Source organism: Salmo salar, chromosome ssa18 (assembly GCF_905237065.1).
Source record: "Salmo salar chromosome ssa18, Ssal_v3.1, whole genome shotgun sequence".
NCBI classification, from domain to species: Eukaryota; Metazoa; Chordata; class Actinopteri; order Salmoniformes; family Salmonidae; genus Salmo; species Salmo salar.
The window spans coordinates 29,458,710-29,481,594 of NC_059459.1; the positions used below are offsets into that span (position 1 = coordinate 29,458,710).

Sequence of the window (22,885 nt, forward strand, 5' to 3'; positions counted from 1 at the left end):
TCCATAGTTATGTCCAAATACCTCCGTTTTGTTCGTGCGTTCAGGTCACTTTCCGAAAGGTAACGCGCGAGCGCATTTCGTGACATTTTAAAAAAAAATATTCCGTTACCGTACTTAGAAGCATGTCAAACGCTGTTTAAAATCAATTTTTATGCTATTTTTCTCGTAAAATAGCGATAATATTCCAACCGGACAACGTTGTATTCATTCAAAGAGTGAAATTAAAAAATGGCGAAGTCTCGTGAATGCGCATCTCCAGTGTCACTGTCCCCAGGCAGGCCACTTACAAACTCTGCTGATGTACTTTGCCCAGAGACAGGAGACACGTCATTCCGCTTTCTGAGGGCTTTAGAGAGCCAATGGAAGCCTTAGAAAGTGTCACGTAACAGCACAGATGCTGTAATTTCGATAGAGATGCAACAGAAGGATTACAAATTGTCAGACAGGCCACTTCCTGCATGGAATCTTCTCAGGTTTTGGCCTGCCATATGAGTTCTGTTATACTCACAGACACCATTCAAACAGTTTTAGAAACTTTAGAGTGTTTTCTATCCAAATCTACTAATTATATGCATATTCTCGTTTCTGGGCAAGAGTAGTAACCAGTTTAAATCGGGTACGTTTTTTATCCGGCCGTGAAAATACTGCCCCCTAGCCCCAACAGGTTAACGAGACATCAGCTGGCGATAATCTAGTGCCGTCGATGGTTGCAATAGGCCCTTTGTTATTTCAGTATATTCCAATAGGCTACATTCTGTACGCTACCCGTTAGCCTAGCCATTGTGACATCATGAAAGGTGTGAAACCCCATGATAGGCTTCAGTGTACCTGGCTGAGTTGGACCGTCAGTTGATTGACAGATGTAGGCCTACTGTAGAACGATAAACCTTCCCCCAGTGTGGATGCTCGTCCGTGTTTTATAGTTAGGCTATGTATAATTTGCAAATATAGTTCTGGTCTTTGTTGTGCATTGAACGCCTGTATTGTGTGGCTTTAATAGTTGATTTTGTTAAACTGTCAAAATGTTTATGAATTTGAGCCTATCCAAAGACAATTTAGTTTAGCTGAGACACTTTTCTTTAAGTTATCAGACTATTAGTTGTACTTCTTGAAAACATTGAAATGAATGTAATTGACTTGTGGGCCTAATGTAGGATCAGGCTGGTCAGTATATCACCCAGCACTGGACGTGAGGCTCAGAGCCGGAGCACGCTGCTTAGACCAGTGCGCTACAGCAGTTCACAATACTTTAGCAAGCACTAAATATACTTTGAAAACTGATAGGTGTGTTGTTTTTTTATTATTTAGTTTTAAGCCTTCCCCAAATCATAGCCCTTACCTTAACCACTCAGAATGAATGTCTAAACTGTTACCCTTTGAGTTCTTTCTGTTTTAATCCTATAACCACACAGAATTATTGCCTCAAAAATAGATGTTCACCACTTCCAGCTGCCCCTGGTGGCGACTCTAAATATTTATTCAGATATTTGGTCTTTTTGGTATTTCTTTGGTATTTTATTAGGATCCCCATTAGCTGTTGCAAAAGCAGCAGCTACTCTTCTTGTGGTCCACACAAAACATGAAACATAATACAGAATGACATATAACAGAACATCAATGGACAAGAACAGCTCAAGGACAGAACTACATACTTTAAAAAGGCACACGTAGCCTACATATCAATGCATACACTATCTAGGTCAAATAGGGGAGAGGCGTTGTGCCGCGAGGTGTTGCTTTATCTGTTTTTTGAAACCAGGTTTGCGGTTTATTTGAGCAACATGAGATGGAAGGAAGTTCCATGCAATAAGGGCTCTATATAATATTGTACACTTTCTTGAATTTGTTCTGGATTTGGGGACTGTAAAAAGACCCCTGGTGGCATGTCTGGTGGGGTAAATCTGTGTGTCAGAGCTGTGTGTAAATTGACTATGCAAACAATATGGGATTTTCAACACATTTAATGTTTCTTATAAAAATAAGTGATGCAGTCAATCCTGCTGCTGTAGGATTATTTTCCTCCTGCGACGAAAGGGGTCAAATTAAGATCCTACAACTGTAGGACTGGAAGGTTCACTGTAAACATACAGGTTAGAGCTGTCAGCCTGAACATACTCACTTTCTCCCTCATTCTTTCCTAGGGTTAATCCCTCCATTCCATCATGTGTAGACAGGGGGGAAGGAAGATATCCATTTGCATAACAATTTGTTTCCATAGTAGCAGTGCTTAATGACACTAACTACAGTATCTTGACTGTCTGTCTGAGAGAACAGACTTCACTTCTCCCCTCTCCCTGCTTCAGCGGGCCCTCTCTCTAATCCCTGCCTCAGAGAGCCCTCTCCCTTCTCCGTGCCTCGGAGGCCCCTCACCCTCTCCCATACTGTTACAAAACACAAGACAGTAGGGCCCTGACGGCTCCAAGTGTCTGGGGCCAGGGAAATAATTGATAGCAGGCTGCCTGCATCCAAGGTCCTTTAGCAGTAATTGCAAGCAGAATCTGCCTCTCTGATCTCACCAGTGGTATTGGCCATGCCAGAACAGCCTGGCTTTGACAGATTGCCTTCCTGCTCTAATAACTTAGACATGTTCCCTATTTTCTCACACAAGGCCACAATGCAGTCTCTCAGCCCCAGCCCTACCCAGCTCTATACCACACAACCAGCCCTACGAGGCTCTAAACCACACAACCAGCCCTACGAGGCTCTATACCACACAACCAGCCCTACGAGGCTCTATACCACACAACCAGCCCTACCCAGCTCTATACCACACAACCAGCCCTACGAGGCTCTAAACCACACAACCAGCCCTACGAGGCTCTATACCACACAACCAGCCCTACGAGGCTCTATACCACACAACCAGCCCTACGAGGCTCTATACCACACAACCAGCCCTACGAGGCTCTATACCACACAACCAGCCCGCTCTATACCACACAACCAGCCCCTACGAGGCTCTATACCACACAACCAGCCCTACGAGGCTCTATACCACACAACCAGCCCTGGCTCTATACCACACAACCAGCCCTACGAGGCTCTATACTACACAACCAGCCCCTACGAGGCTCTATACCACACAACCAGCCCTACGAGGCTCTATACCACACGACCAGCCCTACGAGGCTCTATACCACACGACCAGCCCATACCCAGCTCTATACCACACAACCAGCCCTACGAGGCTCTATACCACACAACCAGCCCTACGAGGCTCTATACCACACGACCAGCCCTACGAGGCTCTATACCACACGACCAGCCCTACCCAGCTCTATACCACACAACCAGCCCTACGAGGCTCTATACCACACAACCAGCCCTACGAGGCTCTATACCACACAACCAGCCCTACCCAGCTCTATACCACACAACCAGCCGTACGAGGCTCTATACCACACAACCAGCCCTACCCAGCTCTATACCACACAACCAGCCCTATGAGGCTCTATACCACACAACCAGCCCTACGAGGCTCTATACCACACAACCAGCTCTATACCACACAACCAGCCCTGCAAGGCTCTATACCACACAACCAGCCCTATGAGGCTCTATACCACACAACCAGGCCTACGAGGCTCTATACCACACAACCAGCACTACGAGGCTCTATACTACACAACCAGCCCTACGAGGCTCTATACCACACAACCAGCCCTACGAGGCTCTATACCACACAACCAGCCCTACAAGGCTCTATACCACACAACCAGCCCTACCCAGCTCTATACCACACAACCAGGCCTGCGAGGCTCTATACCACACAACCAGCCCTACGAGGCTCTAAACCACACAACCAGGCCTACGAGGCTCTAAACCACACAACCAGGCCTACGAGGCTCTATACCACACAACCAGCCCTACGAGGCTCTATACCACACAACCAGCCCTACGAGGCTCTATACCACACAACCAGCCCTACGAGGCTCTATACCACACAACCAGCCCTACACCACACGACCAGCCCTACGAGGCTCTATACCACACGACCAACACTACGAGGCTCTATACCACACGACCAGCCCTACGAGGCTCTATACCACACAACCAGTCCTACGAGGCTCTATACCACACAACCAGCCCTACGAGGCTCTATACCACACAACCAGCCCTACGAGGCTCTATACCACACAACCAGCTCTATACCACACAACCAGCTCTATACCACACAACCAGCCCTACGAGGCTCTATACCACACAACCAGCCCTACGAGGCTCTATACCACACAACCAGCCCTACGAGACTCTATACCACACAACCAGCCCTATGAGGCTCTATACCACACAACCAGCCCTACGAGGCTCTATACCACACAACCAGCTCTATACCACACAACCAGCCCTACGAGGCTCTATACCACACAACCAGCCCTACGAGGCTCTATACCACACAACCAGCCCTACGAGGCTCTATACCACACAACCAGCTCTATACCACACAACCAGCCCTACGAGGCTCTATACCACACAACCAGCCCTACGAGGCTGTATACCACACAACCAGCCCTACGAGGCTCTATACCACACAACCAGCCCTATGAGGCTCTATACCACACAACCAGGCCTACGAGGCTCTATACCACACAACCAGCACTACGAGGCTCTATACTACACAACCAGCCCTACGAGGCTCTATACCACACAACCAGCCCTACGAGGCTCTATACCACACAACCAGCCCTACAAGGCTCTATACCACACAACCAGCCCTACCCAGCTCTATACCACACAACCAGGCCTGCGAGGCTCTATACCACACAACCAGCCCTACGAGGCTCTATACCACACAACCAGGCCTACGAGGCTCTAAACCACACAACCAGGCCTACGAGGCTCTAAACCACACAACCAGGCCTACGAGGCTCTATACCACACAACCAGCCCTACGAGGCTCTATACCACACAACCAGCCCTACGAGGCTCTATACCACACAACCAGCCCTACGAGGCTCTATACCACACAACCAGCCCTACACCACACGACCAGCCCTACGAGGCTCTATACCACACGACCAACACTACGAGGCTCTATACCACACGACCAGCCCTACGAGGCTCTATACCACACAACCAGTCCTACGAGGCTCTATACCACACAACCAGCCCTACGAGGCTCTATACCACACAACCAGCCCTACGAGGCTCTATACCACACAACCAGCTCTATACCACACAACCAGCTCTATACCACACAACCAGCCCTACGAGGCTCTATACCACACAACCAGCCCTACGAGGCTCTATTCCACACAACCAGCCCTACGAGACTCTATACCACACAACCAGCCCTATGAGGCTCTATACCACACAACCAGCCCTACGAGGCTCTATACCACACAACCAGCTCTATACCACACAACCAGCCCTACGAGGCTCTATACCACACAACCAGCCCTACGAGGCTCTATACCACACAACCAGCCCTACGAGGCTCTATACCACACAACCAGCTCTATACCACACAACCAGCCCTACGAGGCTCTATACCACACAACCAGCCCTACGAGGCTGTATACCACACAACCAGCCCTACGAGGCTCTATACCACACGACCAGCCCTACGAGGCTCTATACCACACGACCAGCCCTACGAGGCTCTATACCACACGACCAGCCCTACCCAGCTCTATACCACACAACCAGCCCTACGAGGCTCTATACCACACAACCAGCCCTACGAGGCTCTATACCACACGACCAGCCCTACGAGGCTCTATACCACACGACCAGCCCTACCCAGCTCTATACCACACAACCAGCCCTACGAGGCTCTATACCACACAACCAGCCCTACGAGGCTCTATACCACACAACCAGCCCTACGAGGCTCTATACCACACAACCAGCCCTACCCAGCTCTATACCACACAATCAGCCCTACGAGGCTCTATACCACACAACCAGCCCTACCCAGCTCTATACCACACAACCAGCCCTATGAGGCTCTATACCACACAACCAGCCCTATGAGGCTCTATACCACACAACCAGCTCTATACCACACAACCAGCCCTGCAAGGCTCTATACCACACAACCAGCCCTACGAGGCTCTATACCACACAACCAGCCCTACGAGGCTCTATACCACACAACCAGCCCTACGAGGCTCTATACCACACAACCAGCCCTACGAGGCTCTATACCACACAACCAGCCCTACGAGGCTCTAAACCACACAACCAGGCCTACGAGGCTCTAAACCACACAACCAGGCCTACGAGGCTCTATACCACACAACCAGCCCTACGAGGCTCTATACCACACAACCAGCCCTACGAGGCTCTATACCACACAACCAGCCCCTACGAGGCTCTATACCACACAACCAGCCCTACGAGGCTCTATACCACACAACCAGCCCTACGAGGCTCTATACCACACAACCAGCCCTACGAGGCTCTATACCACACAACCAGCCCCTACGAGGCTCTATACCACACAACCAGCCCTACGAGGCTCTATACCACACAACCAGCCACAGGCTCTGTACCACACAACCAGCCCTACGAGGCTCTATACCACACGACCAGCCCCTACGAGGCTCTGTACCACACAACCAGCCCTACGAGGCTCTATACCACACAACCAGCCCTACGAGGCTCTATACCACACAACCAACACTACGAGGCTCTATACCACACAACCAGCCCTACGAGGCTCTATACCACACAACCAGCCCTACCCAGCTCTATACCACACAACCAGCCCTACGAGGCTCTATACCACACAACCAGCCCTACGAGGCTCTATACCACACAACCAGCCCTACGAGGCTCTATACCACACAACCAGCCCTACGAGGCTCTATACCACACAACCAGCCCTACGAGGCTCTATACCACACAACCAGCCCTACCCAGCTCTATACCACACAACCAGCCCTACCCAGCTCTATACCACACAACCAGCCCTACGAGGCTCTATACCACAACCAGCCCTACCCAGCTCTATACCACACAACCAGTAACCAGCCCCAGAATCGGCACACTAATTATTTTAGATTATAGTTTTTTTCTCTCCTCTCTCTCCACTCTCTCTCTGTATCTGTCTGTGTATGTTTTATCTCTGAACCACGTCTTGAATTAACTGTTTTATTTTAGAACTAAGGTAACTAAGATACTGTAAAAGCACTCTTGGATCTGTTGTCAGCTAAATTAGGGTTTCATTTAGAACCTTTTGTGGAAACCCGAAACAGTTATACTTAGAACCAAAAGGGTTCTACCTGGAACCAATAATACTTTTTCAAAGAGTTCTCCTATGGGGATGGCCGACGGACCCTTTTAGGTTCTAGAAAACAAATTTTTTTCTAATGAGTTTTTTTCTAATACCTTCCTCCTCTCCCTTCCTCGTCTCTCCCTCCCTCCCTCCCTCTGCCCAGTGTGAGGACCCCTGTGGGCTGCCCTGTGTGTGCCTGTGTTCTGTGGCAGAGTTATAAGCTGGCCAGCTCCACCCCATGGCTGTCCAAACAAGGTTTCACTCCAGGCGCCCACATCAAAAAGAGCAGCACACCGGCTGTGAACCGGCGGGATGTTGCCTCTGGCTATTTATTTTTCACAAATGAAATGTGTATATACACTGAGTGTACAAAATATTAGGAACAGCAATATTAGGAACACCTTTATTGAGTTGCACCCTCAGAACAGCCTCAATTTGTTGGCGCATGGAATCTACAACGTGTCGAAAGCGTTCCACAGGGATTCTGGCCCATGTTGACTCCAATGCTTCCCACAGTTCTGTCAAGTTGGCTGGATGTCTGGAAACTGTTGAGCGTGAAAAACCCAGCAGCGTTGCTGTTCTTTACACAATCTGGTGCGTCTGGCACCTACTGCTATACCCCGTTCAAAGGAACGTAAATATTTTGTCTTGCCCATTCAAACTCTGAATGGCACACATACACAATCCATGTCTCAATTGTCTCAAGGCTTAAAAATCGTTCTTTAACCTGTCTCCTCCCCTTCATCTACACTAATTTGATGTGAATTTAACAGGTGACATCAATAAGGCATCGTAGCTTTCACCTGGATTCACCTGGTCAGTCTTTGTCATTGAAAAAGCAGGTGTTTGTAATGTTTTGAGAGAGAGAGAGAGAGAGAGAGAGAGAGCTACTAGTCAGTCAGTCAGTGTTGTCAGTGCAGTCAGTCAGTCGCTGCTACTGATAACCAACATTTGTCTTGTGTATAAAATGTGGCGGCCAGTCGTTTCTAGCAGAGTTGATGAGAGGTTAAACAATCACAGATGATTCGTCTTAAATCATTTAAAGGAGTTGAAGTGTAAATAGACAAAAAAAAACACCACCTTTCTCCAGTGGGAAATATGATACCATTGACCGCTGTGGTTAGTATGATATCGGCCTTGTCTGCCAGCTAATCTAATTTAATCTCTCATTTAAATAATGGATTGAATCAACACAAATAAACATTAGCAAATGGGCTAGGGAATAAAATGAACAGGATGAAACACAATGTGAAGCTCCTAAAGGCCTCAAAGTGTAGTCGGCAGCACAGTGGGCAAGCTGCAAAGGCGGCTGTTGATAGAGTAAAAATAGAATCCCTCTGCACACAAACGAACCAACTCGCATTTAATAGAATATCCTTCGAGTGGGTTTGAAAAGCAACAGTGAGGGAAGGATATGAACAGACAGACTAGTCAGTCAGTCAGTCAGAGCGGTCAGGAGGGAAAGAAGTGTCCCTGCCCTCTGAGAGAAAGAAAGAGAGTGGGAGAGAGAGCGGGATCAGAGGAAGAGAGCGAGGGGCAGAGGAAGAGAGCGAGGGGCAGAGGAAGAGAGCGAGGGGCAGAGGACGAGAGCGAGGGGCAGAGGACGAGAGCGAGGGGCAGAGGACGAGAGCGAGGGGCAGAGGACGAGAGCGAGGGGCAGAGGACGAGAGGGCGAGCGCCAGAGGACGAGAGGGCGAGCGCCAGAGGACGAGAGGGCGAGCGAGGCAGTGGAAGAGAGGGCGAGCGAGGCAGTGGAAGAGAGGGCGAGCGAGGCAGTGGAAGAGAGGGCGAGCGAGGCAGTGGAAGAGAGGGCGAGCGAGGCAGTGGAAGAGAGGGCGAGCGAGGCAGTGGAAGAGAGGGCGAGCGAGAGAGCGTGAGAAAGGCAGTGGAAGAGAGGGCGAGCGAGGCAGTGGAAGAGAGGGCGAGCGAGAGAGCGTGAGAAAGGCAGTGGAAGAGAGGGCGAGCGTGAGAGGCAGTGGAAGAGAGGGCGAGCGTGAGAGGCAGTGGAAGAGAGGGCGAGCGTGAGAGGCAGTGGAAGAGAGGGCGAGCGTGAGAGGCAGTGGAAGAGAGGGCGAGCGTGAGAGGCAGTGGAAGAGAGAGCGAGAGGCAGTGGAAGAGAGAGAGCGAGAGTGAGAGGCCGTGGGAGAGCGAGCGTGAGAGAGGGAGTGGAAGAGAGGGCGAGCGTGAGAGAGGGAGTGGAAGAGAGGGCGAGCGTGAGAGGCAGTGGAAGAGAGAGCGAGAGAGGCAGTGGAAGAGAGAGAGCGAGAGGAGAGAGGCCGTGGGAGAGTGAGCGTGAGAGAGGGAGTGGAAGAGAGGGCGAGCGTGAGAGAGGGAGTGGAAGAGAGGGCGAGCGTGAGAGGCAGTGGAAGAGAGGGCGAGCGTGAGAGGCAGTGGAAGAGAGAGCGTGAGAGGCAGTGGAAGAGAGAGCGAGAGAGGCCGTGGGAGAGAGAGCGGAGAGAGGCAGTGGAAGAGAGGGCGAGCGGAGAGAGGGAGTGGAAGAGACGAGCGTGAGAGGCAGTGGAAGAGAGAGCGTGAGAGGCAGTGGAAGAGAGAGCGAGAGAGGCAGTGGAAGAGAGAGCGAGAGAGGCAGTGGAAGAGAGAGCGAGAGGCAGTGGAAGAGAGAGCGAGAGGCAGTGGAAGAGAGAGCGAGAGAGGCAGTGGAAGAGAGAGAGCGAGAGTGAGAGAGGCCGTGGGAGAGCGAGCGTGAGAGAGGGAGTGGAAGAGAGGGCGAGCGTGAGAGAGGGAGTGGAAGAGAGGGCGAGCGTGAGAGGCAGTCGAAGAGAGAGAGCAAGCGAGAGAGGCAGTGGAAGAGAGAGCGAGAGAGGCAGTGGAAGAGAGCGAGCGAGAGAGGCAGTGGAAGAGAGCGAGCGAGAGAGGCAGTGGAAGAGGGAGAGGGCGAGCGAGGCAGTGGAAGAGAGAGCGCGAGCGAGGCAGTGGAAGAGGGAGAGGGCGAGCGAGGCAGTGGAAGAGAGAGAGGGCGAGCGAGGCAGTGGAAGAGGGAGAGGGCGAGCGAGGCAGTGGAAGAGAGAGCGAGAGAGACGCAGTGGAAGAGAGAGCGAGAGAGAGGCAGGGGAAGAGAGCGAGAGAGGCAGTGGAAGAGGGGCAGAGACTGAGACAGAGAGAAAGTGTTAGAGAGGGCATGACTTGCCAATGGGACATGTTTAAGATTGATGGCCGCTTCACGCCGTTTGAAACATCTAAACATAGACGTTTTAAAGGTGGACGCAATGTGAAATTTTAAATAAACTTTATAGGAGCCTCGGGTCAGATTTATTGTTTTGGCATTCACCCCCGGGTCCATCATTCATTCCCCCCTGCCCTCTCTCCTCCATCCCACAAGACCCTGTACTGAACTATATTCGACCCTCTGCTCTCCTCTGTTCTCATCAGAACTGTGATTCCTCACCACGAACTGGAAGAAGCTTTTTCCTTTAACGAGTCCGAAAAGAAGGATATGCTGCTCTCCTGGGAACAGGCCCAAATCCACGTCATTTGCATGAAGAAAAGACGGAGGAAAAGAGGACGCAGATCAGGCTGGCTTCTGAGAATCCGTAGGCGAGCAAGTAAACTCCCACCCGTCCTACTTGCTAACATGCAATCATTGGAAAATAAAATTGATGACTTACGATTACCCTACCAATGAGACATTAAGAACTGTAATATCTTATGTTTCAACAAGTCGTGGCTGAATGAATATAAAGCTGGCGGGATTTTCAATGCACCGGCAGAACCGAGAAACTACGTCTGGTAAGACAAGGGGTGGGGCTGTGTGTCTTTTTGTCTATAACAGCTGCTGGGCAATGTCTAATATTAAAGAAGTCTCGAGGTATTGCTCGCCTGAGGTAGAGTACCTTATGATAAGCTGTAGACCACACTATCTACCAAGAGAGTTCTCATCTATATTATTCGGAGCCGTCTATTTACCACCACAGACCGATGCTGACACTAAGACCGCACTCAACCAACTCTATAAGGCCATAAGCAAACAAGAAAATGCTCATCCAGAAGCGGTGCTCCTAGTGGCCGGGGACTTTAATGCAGGCAAACTTAAATCCGTTTTTACCTAATTTTTACCAGCATGTCACATGTGCAACCAGTGGGAAAAAAACTCTAGACCACCTTTACTCCACACACAGAGATGCATACAAAGCTCTCACATGCCCTCCATTTGGCAAATCTGAGCATAATTCTTGATTCCTGCTTACAAGCAAAAACTAAAGCAGGAAGTACCAGTGACTCGCTCAGTACGGAAGTGGTCAGATGACACAGATGCTACACTACAGGACTGTTTTGCTAGCACAGACTGGAATATGTTCCGGGATTCTTCCAGTGGCATTGAGGAGTATACCAACTCAGTCATCGGCTTCATCAATAAGTGCATCGACGACTTCGTCACCACAGTGACCGTACAAACATATCCCAACCAGAAGCCATGGATTACAGACAACATCCGCATCGAGGGAAAGGCTAGAGCTGCCGCTTTTAAGGAGAGGGACACTAAATAGGATGCTTATAAGAAATCCCGCTATGCCCTCAGACGAACCATCAAATAAGCAAATTGTCAATACAGGATTCAGATTGAATCCTACTACACCGGCTCTGACGCTCATCGGATCTGGCAGGGCTTGAAAACTATTACGGACTACAAAGGGAAACCCAGCAGCGAGCTGCTCAGTGACGTACGCCTACCAGACGAGCTAAATGCCTTTTATGCTCACTTCGAGGCAAGGAACACTGAAGCATGCACGAGAGCACCAGCTGTTCTGGAAAACTATGTGATAATGCTCTCAGTAGCCGATGTGAGCAAGACCTTTAAACAGGTCAACATTCACAAGGCCACGAGGCTAGATGGATTACCAGCACGTGTACTCAAAGCATGCGCGGACCAACTGGCAAGTGTCTTCACTGACATTTTCAACCTCTCCCTGACTGAGTCTGTAATACCTACATGTTTCAAGCAGACCACCATAGTCCCTGTGCCCAAGATAACCTGCCTAAATGACTACCGCCCCGTAGCACTCACGTCGGTAGCCGTGAAGTGCTTTGAAAGGCTGGTCATGGCTCACATCAACAGCATCCTCCCGGATACCCTAGACCCACTCCAATTTGCATACCGCCCCAACAGATCCACAGATGACACAATCTCAATCGCACTCCACACTGCCCTTTCCCACCTGGACAAAAGGAACACCTATTTGAGAATGCTGTTTATTGACTACAGCTCAGTGTTTAACACCATAATGCCCACGAAGCTCATCACTAAGCTAAGGACCCAGGGACTAAACACCTCCCTCTGAAACTGGATCCTGGATATCCTGACGGGCCGCCCCCAGGTGGTAAGGGTAGGCAACAACACGTCTTCCACGCTGATCCTCAACACTGGGGCCCCTCAGGGATGTCTACTTAGTCCCCTCCTGTACTCCCTGTTCACCCACGACTGCGGGGCCAAACACGACTCCAATCCCATCATTAAGTTTGCTGACGACACAACAGTGGTAGGCCTGATCACCGACAATGATGAGACAGCCTATAGGGAGGAGGTCAGAGAACCATCAGTGTGGTGCCAGGACAACAACCTCTCCCTCAACGTGATCAAGACAAAGGAGCTGATCGTGGACTACAGGTGTCCACATCACCAACAAACTATCATGGTCCAAACACAGCAAGATAGTCATGAAGAGGGCACGACAAAACCTTTTCCCCCTCAGGAGACTGAAAATACGAAAAGTGGTGCGTGCATATGTATTCAACCCCATTGCTATGAAGCCCCTAAATAAGATCTGGTGCAACCAATTACCTTCAGAAGTCACATAATTAGTTAGATTGCACACAGGTGAACTTTATTTAAGTGTCACATGATTTGTCACATGTTCTCAATGTATGTACGTGACCTGAAAGGCCCCAGAGTATGCAACACCACTAAGCAAGGGGCACCACCAAGCAAGCGGCACCATGAAGACCAAGGAGCTCTCCAAACAGGTCAGGGACAAAGTTGTGGAGAAGTACAAATCAGGGTTGGGTTATAAAAACATAACCAAAACTTTGAACATCCCACGGAGCACCATTAAATCCATTATTAAAAAATGGAAAAATATGGCACCACAACAAACCTGCCAAGAGAGGGCCGCACACCAAAACTCACAGACCAGGCAAGGAGGGCATTAATCAGAGAGAGACCAAAGATAACCCTGAAGCAGCTGCAGAGCTCCACAGCGGAGATTGGAGTATCTGTCAATAGGACCACTTTAAGCCGTACACTCCACAGAGCAGGGTTTTACAGAAGAGTGGGCAGAAAAAAAGCCATTGCTTCAGGAAAAAAATAAGCAAACACGTTTGGTGTTCACCAAAAGGCATGTGGGAGAGTCCCCAATAGAGGTCGACCGATTAATCGGAATGGCCGATTTAATTAGGGCCGATTTCAAGTTTTCATAACAATCGGTAATCAGCATTTTTGGACACCGATTGTCAATATATATATTTAACCTAAATAAAGGTTATATATATATTTAACCTTTATTTAACTAGGCAAGTCGGTTAAGAACACTGACTTATTTTCAATGACGGCCTAGGAAAGGTGGGTTAATTGCCTTGTTCAGGGGCAGAACGACAGATTTTTACCTTGTCAGCTCGGGGATTCGATCTTGCAAACTTCCGGTTACTAGTCCAATGCTCTAACCACCTGCCTTACATTGTACTCCACGAGGAGCCTGCGTGGCAGGCTGACTACCTGTTACGGGAGTGCAGCAAGAAACCAAGGTAAGTTGCTAGCTAGCATTAAACTTATCTTCTAAAAAAACAATCAACCATAACATAATCACTAGTTAACTACACATGGTTGATGATATTACTAGTTTATCTAGCGTGTCCTGCGTTGCATATAATTGATGCGGTGCATGTTAATTTCTCATCGAATCACAGCCTACTTCTCCAAACGGGTGATGATTTAACAAGCGCATTTGCGAATAAAGCACTGTCGTTGCACCAATGTGTACCTAACCATAAACATCAATGCCTTTCTTTAAAATCAATACACAAGTATATACACTGCTCAAAAAAATAAAGGGAACACTTAAACAACACAATGTAACTCCAAGTCAATCACACTTCTTTGAAATCAAACTGTCCACTTAGGAAGCAACACTGATTGACAATACATTTCACATGCTGTTGTGCAAATGGAATAGACAACAGGTGGAAATTATAGGCAATTAGCAAGACACCCCCAATAAAGGAGTGGTTCTGCAGGTGGGGACCACAGACCACTTCTCAGTTCCTATGCTTCCTGGCTGATGTTTTGGTCACTTTTGAATGCTGGCGGTGCTTTCACTCTAGTGGTAGCATGAGACGGAGTCTACAACCCACACAAGTGGCTCAGGTAGTGCAGCTCATCCAGGATGGCACATCAATGCGAGCTATGGCAAGAAGGTTTGCTGTGTCTGTCAGCGTAGTGTGCAGAGCATGGAGGGGCTACCAGGAGACAGGCCAGTACATCAGAAGACGTGGAGGAGGCCGTAGGAGGGCAACAACCCAGCAGCAGGACCGCTACCTTCGCCTTTGTGCAAGGAGGAGCAGGAGAAGCACTGCCAGAGCCCTGCAAAATGACCTCCAGCAGGCCACAAATGTGCATGTGTCTGCTCAAACGGTAAGAAACAGACTCCATGAGGGTGGTCTAAGGGCCCGACGTCCACAGGTGGGGGTTGTGCTTACAGCCCAACACCGTGCAGGACGTTTGGCATTTGCCAGAGAACACCAAGATAGGCAAATTCGCCACTGGCGCCCTGTGCTCTTCACAGATGAAAGCAGGTTCACACTGAGCACGTGACAGACGTGACAGAGTCTGGAGACGCCGTGGAGAACGTTCTGCTGCCTGCAACATCCTCCAGCATGACCGGTTTGGCGGTGGGTCAGTTATGGTATGGGGTGGCATTTCTTTGGGGGGCCGCACAGCCCTCCATGTGCTCGCCAGAGGTAGCCTGACTGCCATTAGGTACCGAGATGATATCCTCAGACCCCTTGTGAGACCATATGCTGGTGCGGTTGGCCCTGGGTTCCTCCTAATGCAAGACAATGCTAGACCTCATGTGGCTGGAGTGTGTCAGCAGTTCCTGCAAGAGGAAGGCATTGATGCTATGGACTGCCCGCCCATTCCCCAGACCTGAATCCAATTGAGCACATCTGGGACATCATGTCTCGCTCCCTCCACCAACGCCACGTTGCACCACAGACTGTCCAGGAGTTGGCTGATGCTTTAGTCCAGGTCTGGGAGGAGATCCCTCAGGAGACCATACGCCACCTCATCAGGTGCATGTCCCGGCATTGTAGGGAGGTCATACAGGCACGTGGAGGCCACACACACTACTGAGCCTCATTTTGACTTGTTTTAAAGACATTACATCAAAGTTGGATCAGCCTGTAGTGTGGTTTTCCACTTTAATTTTGAGTGTGACTCCAAATCCAGACCTCCATGGGTTGATAAATTGGATTTCCATTGATTATTTTTGTGTGATTTTGTTGTCAGCACATTCAACTATGTAAAGAAAAAAGTATTTAATAAGATTATTTCTTTCATTCAGATCTAGGATGTGTTGTTTAAGTGTTCCCTTTATTTTTTTGAGCAGTATATTTTTAAACCTGCATATTTAGTTAATATTGCCTGCTAACATGACTTTCTTTTATCTAGGGAAATTGTGTCACTTCTCTTGCGTTCCGTGCAAGCAGTCAGGGTATATGCAACAGTTTGGGCCACCTGGCTCATTGCGAACTGTGTGAAGACCATTTTTTCCTTACAAAGACGGTAATTAATTTGCCAGAATTTTACATAATTATGACATAACATTGAAGGTTGTACAATGTAACAGCAATATTTAGACTTAGGGATGCCACCCATTAGATAAAATATGGAACGGTTCCGTATTTCACTGAAAGAATAAACGTTTTGTTTTCAAAATGGTCGTTTCTGGATTTGACCATATTAATGACCTAAGGCTCGTATTTCTGTGTGTTATTATGTTATAATTAAGTCTATGATTTGATATTTGATAGAGCAGTCTGACTGAGTGGTGGTAGGCAGCAGCAGGCTCGTAAGCATTCATTCAAACAGCACTTTCGTGCATTTGCTATCAGCTCTTCGTTGTGCATTGAGCTGTTTATGACTTCAAGCGTATCAACTCCCGAGATTCGGCTGGTGTAACCGATGTGAAATGGCTAGCTAGTTAGCGGGGTGCACGCTAATAGCATTTCAATCGGTGACGGCACTCGCTCTGAGACCTTGAAGTAGTTGTTCCCTTTGCTCTGCAAGGGCCGCGGCATTTGTGGAGCAATGGATAACGATGCTTCGAGGGTGGCTGTTTTTGATGTGTTCCTGGTTTGAGCCCAGGTAGGGGCGAGGAGAGGGACGGAAGCTATACTGTTACACTGGCAATACTAAAGTGCCTATAAGAACATCCAATAGTCAAAGGTATATGAAATACAAATGGTATAGAGATAAATCGTCCTATAATAACTACAACCTAAAACTTCTTACCTGGGAATATTGAAGACTCATGTTAAAAGCAACCACCAGCTTTCATATGTTCTCATGTTCTGAGCAAGGAACTTAAACGTTAGCTTTTTTACATGGCACATATTGCACTTTTACTTTCTTCTCTAACACTTTGTTTTTGCATTATTTAAACCAAATTGAACACGTTTCATTATTTATTTGAAGCTAAATTGATTTTATTGATGTATTATACTAAGGTAAAATAAAAGTGTTCATTCAGTATTGTTGTAATTGTCATTATTAAAAATAAAAAAAATAAAATGGCCACTTAATCGGTATCGGCCTTTTTTGGTCCCCAATAATCGGCATTGGCGTTGAAAAATCATATTCGGTCGACCTCTACTCCCCAAACATATGGAAGAAGGTACTCTGGTTAGATTGAAATTGAGCTTTTTGGCCATCAAGGAAAACATTATGTCTGGTGCAATCCCAACACCGCTCATCACCCCGAGACAATCATCCCCACAGTAAAGCATGGTGGCAGCATCATGCTGTGGGGATGTTTTTTGTCGGCAGGGACTGGGAACTAGTCAGAATTGAAGAATGATGGATGGCGCTAAATACAAGGAAATTCTTGAGGGAAACCTATTTCCGTCTTCAAGAGATTTGAGACTGGGATGGAGGTTCACCTACCAGCAGGACAATGACCCTAAGCATACTGGTAAAGCAACACTCAAGTGGTTAAGGGGAAACATTTAAATGTCTTGGAATGGCCTAGTCAAAGCCCAGACCTCAATCCAATTGAGAATCTGTGGTATGACTTAAATATTGCTGTAAACCAGCAGAACCCATCCAACTTGAAGGAGCTGGAGCAGTTTTGCCTTGCATATTTTTTGTTTACTTTAGTTTATTTGTTAAATATTTTCTTAACTCTTCTTGAACTGCACTGTTGGTTAAGGGCTTGTAAGTAAGCATTTCACGGTAAGGTCTACACTTGTTGTATTCGGCGCATGTGACAAATGAAGTTTGATTTGATAACTGGTATCCAGCATGCATACAAAGAAGGGCATTCTACGTGTACGGCATAAGCACAAATTACAGATGATTGATTAAAGAGTATGGATGACAGGAAGTTAGTTGGTGCAGTGTTGCTTGATTTCAGTGCTGCTTTTGATGTAATTGATTATGAACTGCTACTAGGTAAACTCAAATGTTATGGTTTTAAGTCTGTAGATCGATCCTGGACGGAAAGCTATCTAACCAGGAGAAGGCAAAAAGTGTTATTTAATGGTAGCTATTCAAACAGTAAAGATATACACTGTGGTGTTCCTCAAGGAAGTTGCCTAGACCCACTTATCTACTCTATCTTTACTAATAATTTACCTTCAGTAATGAACAAAGCAAGAGTGGTCATGTATGCTGATAACTCCTCAATGTATAGCGCAGCATCAGAATGTAATGTGCTAACAGATGTACTGAACAGTGAACTAAGAATGGTGTCTGAGTGGGTTGATATGAACAAATTGGTGTTGAACATTTCTAAAACTAAATATATTGTATTTGGTTCAAGATATATGCTTGCTGATGATCTCCAATTGAATGTGTTGATGAATAGAACACATGTAGAGGAAGTGAAAAAAAACAAATCTACTAGACGTCATGTGGAACGCAGCTTTATCATGGTCAGAACACATAGATAATATTGTTATTAAGATGGGTAAGGGAATTACTGTTACAAGAAAATCTTCAGAGTATGTAACATCTAGCACACTGAATGAGGTGATTCAATCCCTGGTCCTATCACACTTAGAGTAATGTCCGGTTATATTGTCATCTACAGCAAAGAAAGATATAAAAAAAAGCTCCAAATCGCTCAAAACAGGGCTACCAAATTAGCTCTTCATTGCTCTATCCATATGAATATTATCCAAATGCATCAGAATCTCTTATGGCTTCACGTTGAAAACAAATTACTCTCCAGTCTTCTGATTTTCTTTAGAAATGTTTTATTTATTTTTTTTAAACTATTTTTCAGGCCAGTTAGTACATACTAGCAACACTCATAACCACCAAACCAGACAGGAAAATGCAGGGCAGCTAAGACAACCCAAGCCATGGACAAATCACCTTAAATCTACAGTTTTATATAGCGCCATAGCTGAATGGAACTATTTACCAGTCCATATTTCTCAGGCAAAAAGTAAATCCACCTTCAAGAAAAGAAAAATAATGCGATAGACCAAATGACTGGACAGGAAATAGAAAGGATCAACTGAATGTTAAATGTGTTTCCTGTCAGGTATTTTAATTGTCTGTATTATCTACTTGTTGAATGTTTGAAATCCTGATTTGTAATTGTTTGTAATGTCTTATTAATTGGTGTTGAACCCCAGGAAGATTGGCTAGCGTTATGGCATTAGCTAATGGGGATCCTAATAAAAAATTACAACGTTTAAAAAATATCTCCTCTCTTCTCTCCTCTCTCATATCTCCTCTCTTATATAGCCTCTAATCTCTCCTCTGCTCTCTTCTCCTCTCTCATATATCCTCTCCTCTCTCTACTCTGCTCTGTTCTGCACACTGGTTCAGCTGGCCCTCAGATGCCATAATAAGAACCATTCAGTCCCTTTAATGAGTGTGTGACTATTGGGCTGGTTTCTCTCCCTCTCTGGGAAGACTGTTTTTGAGATTGTCATGGACAGTGTATTATATCTGGGAGGTCCTGTGTGTTGAGATGTGTTGGAGGTTACAGGCTGTCTTCCTGGTGGCCTGATGTCACAAAGAGCCTGTGTTACATTATTTAAGGCCCTCTGTTCCTCTCCACACCATGTCAGGGTTCCCAGCTTTATGTTCCCACATAACCAAGACATAACCATATCTGTCATCAAATATGATCTCACTGCTTAACTGTCTACACTACAAGCACTGGACTTGATTATGATAGAAGTATCATCAATTTATTTGGTGTAAACAACAGCAGCTACAAAAACTGTATTCCCTAGTTAAATTCCAAAGTTGAACACGTTCTATATTATTGTGTTTGTGTATATTGCCTAGTAGTGTACCTTTGCATTGAATCATCCTGGCATGGATATGGTCCATCTATACCTTTCCAAGGACTCCTGTGTGATTGTAGGCCTAATATACATTTATGAGTACTAACACGTGTTTAATGTTGCATAAACGTAATGGTTCTGGAAACCTTTCAAGCCTTTACCTCCAGGGCTGGATTATAAAGCTGTGATAAGATCATATGGCGGGCCATAAAGGCTAAATCAGAACTTGTTAAAGGTTATATGAGCCTCCTTCAGCAAAGTGACATGTTATTTTAATTGCACTCTATAAAAGTGACAATTCCATCATTTATTGTAGCCTTGTTGGGCTGTTGGCCACTGTAATGTATTTCCGACTGGCAGGAATGAGTAAGCCATGTATTGTAATACGGCAAAATAAGATTACAGGTAGTTACTATTAAGAATAAGTTACTATTATCTGACCAGTTATCTGTTAGTTGCGAGGACAACAACTCACGTTCATCCAACTCGAGTCATTCAAGTTATTAACTACCTCCATCTGACATTCAACATGGTTCCATCATTATTTAGCCAATTCCCCATTCAATGCAGCTCGTTGAGTGGTATATGACAGTGACTTTATAAACATGGCAGCCCAACAATACCTCAGTCCTCCTTGTTGAATAGATGAGGGTTGATTCTCTCCCTCCTCCTGGCATTACAATAGCAAGGAGGGGAGGGAAGGAGGGGAGGGAGGGACACCAGCCCTAAATGGCACCGTCTCGCGCTGAGTTGTGCCTTTGATCTCAGTGACAGTTGGACTGGCTGCGTAGGAGGGGCAGTGATAATCCCTCCTGGGCTTTTTGTCCCAGCCGGGGTCCTGTAGGGGTCCTGTACAGCCAGGGATAAAGCAGTGGGGCTGAGTCTTAATCAAACAGCAGGACCGGTGGGGCATGTGGCTACACAGGGACAGAGCTCTTTGAGGGGTTAGGGTGCGGAAGGGCAACTTTAGGACAGGGGTGGGTACTCACCAATAGGGGATTAGGAGAAAGGTTTTGCCTACTTGCCAATAGAAGTGGTTTGGAACAGAGCTAGGCCAGTAGTAGGTACTCTGCTACTGTACAGATAAAGCCAGAGAAATTAGGGGTCTGAAAATGCATTGATGTTGTACGATGTTTCTCCTGTAGCTAGCTTGATCAACGTTTTCTACTTCACTTCAAATAGTATGAATTTGACTGATTTGAGTATTTGCCTGGATTTTTGTTTTGTACAGACAAAAGGAGTGGTTGCTGGTTAGTAAATCAGTCACTGTATTATCACAATAATGTCACCACAAAATGAGGGCCGAACAGTCCCCATTGACATCGACGGGGCTGTAGTGGAACGAGTCAAGAGTGTCAAGTTCCTTGGTGTCCACATCACCAACAAACTATCATGGTCCAAACACACCAAGACAGTCGTGACGAGGGCACGACAAAACCTTTTCCCCCTCAGGAGACTGAAAAGACTTGGCATGGGTCCCCAGATTCTCAAAAAGTTCTACAGCTCGACTAACCTGTATCCCCGCTAGAGGTCGACCGATTATGAATTTTCAACGCCGATACCGATTATTGGAGGACCCAAAAAAAACGGTACCGATTTAAGCGGCCGATTATTTTTATTATTTTTTACTTTAAATTTTTTTTTTTTTAATTATTTATTTGAAATAATGACAATTACAACAATACTGAATGAACACTTATTTTAACTTAATATAATACATCAATAAAATCAATTTAGCCTCAAATAAATAATGAAACATGTTCAATTTGGTTTAAATAATGCAAAAACAAAGTGTTGGAGAAGAAAGTAAAAGTGCAATATGTGCCATGTAAAAAAGCTAACATTTAAGTTCCTTGCTCAGAACATGAGAACATATGAAAGCGGGTGGTTCCTTTTAACATGAGTCTTCAATATTCCCAGGTAAGAAGTTTTAGGTTGTAGTTATTATAGGAATTATAGGACGATTTCTCTCTATACGATTTATATTTCATATACCTTTGACTATTGGATGTTCTTATAGGCACTTTAGTATTGCCAGTGTAACAGTATAGCTTCCGTCCCTCTCCTCGCTCCTACCTGGGCTCGAACCAGGAACACATCGACAACAGCCACCCTCGGAGCAGCGTTACCCATACAGAGCAAGGGGAACAACTACTCCAAGTCTCAGAGCGAGTGACGTTTGAAACGCTATTATCGCGCACCCCGCTAAATAGCTAGCCATTTCACATCGGTTACACCAGCCGAATCTCGGGAGTTGATAGGCTTGAAGTCATAAACAGCACAATGCTTGAAGCATTGCAAAGAGCTGCTGGCAAACGCACGAAAGTACTGTTTGAACGAATGCTTACGAGCCTGCTGGTGCCTACCATCGCTCAGTCAGACTGCTCTATCAAATCATAGACTTAATTATAACATAATAACACACAGAAATACGAGCCTTTGGTCATTAAAATGGTCGAAACCGGAAACTATAATTTCAAAAACAAAACGTTTATTCTTTCAGTGAAATACGGAACCGTTCCGTATTTTATCTAACGGATGCCATCCCTAAGTCAAAATATTGCTGTTACATTGTACAACCTTCAATGTTATGTCATAATTATGTACAATTCTGGCAAATTAATTACGGCCTTTGTTAGGAATAAATGGACTTCACACAGTTCGCAATGAGCCAGGTGGCCCAAACTGCTGCATATAGCTTGACTGCTTGCACGGAACGCAAGAGAAGTGACACAATTTCACGATGTTTATGGTTAGGTACATTGGTGCAACGACAGTGCTTTTTTCGCAAATGCACTTGTTAAACCATCACCCGTTTGTCGAAGTAGGCTGTGATTCAATGAGAAATTAACAGGCACCACATCGATTATATGCAATGCAGGACACGCTAGATAAACTAGTAATATCATCAACCATGTGTAGTTAACTAGTGATTATGTTAAGATTGATTGTTTTTTATAAGATAAGTTTAATGCTAGCTAGCAACTTACCTTGGCTTCTTGCTGCCCTCGCGTAACAGGTAGTCAGCCTGCCACGCAGGCTCCTCGTGGAGTGCAATGTAAGGCAGGGGGTTAGAGCGTTGGACTAGTAACCGGAAGGTTGCAAAAACGAATCCCCGAGCTGACA

The 22,885-nt window shown here is 46.5% G+C and overlaps 1 protein-coding gene across 2 annotated transcripts in view; it reads left to right on the forward strand.

Moving 5' to 3' along the window:
- Window positions 1–22,885, forward strand: part of lrmda (leucine rich melanocyte differentiation associated) — a 436,664-nt gene that overhangs the window by 52,363 nt on the left and 361,416 nt on the right. The gene's annotated exons all lie outside the window — the stretch shown is intronic.